Source organism: Physeter macrocephalus, chromosome 6 (assembly GCF_002837175.3).
Source record: "Physeter macrocephalus isolate SW-GA chromosome 6, ASM283717v5, whole genome shotgun sequence".
Taxonomy (NCBI): Eukaryota; Metazoa; Chordata; class Mammalia; order Artiodactyla; family Physeteridae; genus Physeter; species Physeter macrocephalus.
This window is the reverse complement of record NC_041219.1, coordinates 3,276,386-3,280,075: the sequence shown is the minus strand read 5'-3', so window position 1 is coordinate 3,280,075 and position 3,690 is coordinate 3,276,386.

Here is a 3,690-nt window from a genome sequence, read left to right as displayed (position 1 = left end):
GTCCTGGATCATCTTCACTATCATTATTCTGAATTCTTTTTCTGGAAGATTACCTATCTGCATTTCATTTAGTTGTTTTTCTGGGGTTTCATCTTGTTGCTTCATCTGGTACATAGCCCTCTGCCTTTTCATCTTGTCTATCTTTTTGTGAATGTGGTTTTTGTTCCACAGGCTGCAGGATTGTAGTTCTTCTTGCTTCTGCCGTCTGCCCTCTGGTGGATGAGGCTATCAAGAAAAGTCTATTTTTAAATGCCCCACATTTATTTGTTTATTTATGTTTCTTGATTGGTTGATTCCTTTTTCCAGAGCATTGCATTTCAAAAAGCTTAGGTTTTTTTTTTTTTTAATCGATTCCTTTGGCTCTAGGAACATTCTCTTGGTCTTTAAAATAGTTTCCTGTAGTCTCACTTCTTTTTTGAATTATGATGACTAATCTAATTTAAATTTCTCTTCTCTTCTTTCCTTTAAGTGCTTTGCCATATGATTCATTTTAGCTTCTTGACCTTTTCCTCTTAAACTCATTTCTTAGACCCCTAATTCTAGCTGTCATTTATAGGCACTCTTGTCTGGTTTGCTATCAAAGTACTTACACGTTGTTGATTTTTTTTAGGAGTTGTTTATCCAACTTGGATTAACCTGTGTTCTTACCTCTCTTCTTTACTTTTATTATTAAATCTTTGGCTGGTTCATTCCTTTGTTTATGCATTTATTTGCTCAGTTATTTCCCCACATACATCTTATGCACTCAGTATTTATTAAATAGTGGGTGTGCAGCAGGAGACAGAGGAAATTCAAAGCCATCTTTCTACTTGATATTAGCTTTAGTTATAAGTTTAGTGAAGAGTTTGAAGCCATTAGCTTAAAAGGGCTTTTGGCGTGTCTATAGCTTTAAAGATTTATTTATTCACTCTATAAAATATATTTAGCACCTGTGACATGCTAGATACTTAATGCATGCCAGCTTTAACCAATCTTTAGAACTGGCCCTATTTCATATTCTTGCTGGCCGATTTTGGTGTTTAATACAGTTTCAGGAAGGACACTTTAAAGGCCCTTGGATAATTTAAATAGTATGTTTCCATGAACCATGAAGAGTATGTGTTCATCTCACACTAAATCTGATTCATTCATTCAGCTAATGCTTATGGTTTGTCTAGATTGCCAGGCACTGTTCACAGCTGGGAAACAGAGCAGTGTACATGAGGGTGAACATCCCTCTTCTCACAGAGATCATATTCTAGAAGAGAAAAAACAGATAACATACGAGTAATCACATTGTGAAACAAAGTAATTTCTGACAGGGAGAAGTGACAGGGTGGTACGATGGAAAGTGACTGTGGGGCTATATCACAATGGGGGAATCTGGGGTGGCCTCACCAGGAAGGGACAAAAGTTGAGCTGAAGCCTAAATAATACAAAAAGATCCATCCATGCAAACATCTGGGGAGAGTACATCTGGTGCAGAGTGAACAGGAAGGACAAAGACCCTGGCTTCGCATTTTGCCAGGGACAGGAAAAGATCACTGTGGAAGGTAATATGAGCCAATGCTAAAGAGGTAGGCAGGGGCCAGCTCAACTTGGGTTTTATTTTATTATTATTATTTTTTTGTGGTACGCGGGCCTCTCACTGTTGTGGCCTGTCCCGTTGCGGAGCACAGGCTTCGGACGCGCAGGCTCAGCGGCCATGGCTCACGGGCCCAGCCGCTCCGCGGCATGTGGGATCTTCCCGGACCGGGGCACGAACCCGTGTCCCCTGCATCGGCAGGCGGACTCTCAACCACTGCACCACCAGGGAAGCCCCTCAACTTGGGTTTTAAATGCCCTGATAAGGATTGTTGAGTTTTACTTTATGTGTATTAGGAGCACCTAGAATTCATTGCAGAGTTTCAGGAAGGGTAGTGACGTTATCTGATGTATGTTTAAGGTGGTCATTCTGATTGTTGTACGGAAAATAGAGCAAGAGTAGAAGTAGGGTGCCTACTTAGAAAGGATGCTGGCTGGCTTTAGGTGTGGCGGTGGAGCGTAGATAGGTAGGCTTGGGAGATATCTATCTATCTATCTATATATTTAATTGAAGTATAGTTGATTTACAATGTTGTGTTAATTTCTGCTGTACAGCAAAGTGACTCACTTGTAGACATATATACCTATATATATTCTTTTTCATATTCTTTTCCATTATAGTTTATCACAGGCTATTGAATATAGTTCCCTGTGCTGTACGGTAGGACCTTCTTGTTTATCCATCTTATATATAATAGTTTGCATCTGCTAATAGGTTTGGGATATATTTTGAAGGTATAGCTGATAAATTTGATATGGGTAGTCTAAAGGAGAGGAATCAAGGATGACTCTGGTTCCTGGTTTGAACAACTAGAAGGATAATACTCTTTAAGATGGGAACTATGATGAGAGGTACAGGGTTGAGGGCTGTGCCTAGAGCTTCTGACCTTGTTATCTTGGACATGCCTATTATGCATCTTAGTAGAGAGTTGGATACGGTTAAGTGAATCTGGAGCTTAGTGGGGGCATAGCATATGGGTGAGAGTATAAAAGCATTCTCCTTTTATTTAATACCACAGTGCCAATAATAAATTGCGCTAAGATACATTCTGTGTTTATTTAGCCTTGTTTCCATCATCACCCGGCAATGAAATACTTAAAAGGCATAATGTATACATACGTGTTTGGTATACTATACCTCCATTTGGTAAAATCAGTGCAGAAAAAAATTAATTTAGGCATATACTAGATATTATGCACACTTGCAAAACTAATTTGGTTATTTTGAAAGACTTAGCAACAAACTCTACACTTCACATCATTCTTCTTGAAAAAAATGATCCAATAGTTTATATTCTTTTTTCAGGTATATTTTATACAAAAAACAGAGATTCCAGCCTTTCCTGATAAGATTTTACATTTTGTTTTCACCATGAAGCTAAATTTCCTGACATGAAATACTTAGTTAGAATCAGTGAAACATAAATAGGTAGACCAGAATTTCTTTCCTTGGGTTGGCCTTTGAGCTACATGGATTATGAAATTATTCTCTCATAATCCGTAATTCCAGAAACATCCAATTCCAAAAACATCTACCAGAGGTTAAAAATACATAACATAGAGAAAGGCAGAAATGTGTTTATTTTCAGTGTCCAAAGAAAGTAAGGAGTGTGTGTTGTTTTTTTCTTAAGCCATAGTGTCAAAAGCCTAATTTAGTTTTTCTAACAAGTAGCCATTACTAATCCTCAAACTGAAGAGAATCTTTCACATCCTGACCTCCTTAATTTCTGGAGGACCCGAGTAGGATTCTCCTCATGGGTGCATTGTGTGACAAGATGCACATTCTTGGATCAACAGGAACAATGATCAGTGTCAGTCACGATCTGGGACAATTTCCTTGACATTTCCTAGGTGGTCACTGGTCTATTTCTTAGGCTCCTCCAATGTGTATTTGGGCCAACTCAGTGCCTGGGACTGGGTGCTCAAGTGGTTGCAGTCAGAACTGAAGGAAACCTCAGAACTTACCTAAGACTTCATCCGTTCATTCCATCTTTAAACATGTATTGAACACCTACTCTGTGCCCAGTGCTCTGCCAGAGACCAGAGATCCAAACATCAATAAGATATGGCTCTGGTTCTGTGTACCTCCCCGTCAAGAAAGAAAGACAGATTTTTTTTTTTTTTTTT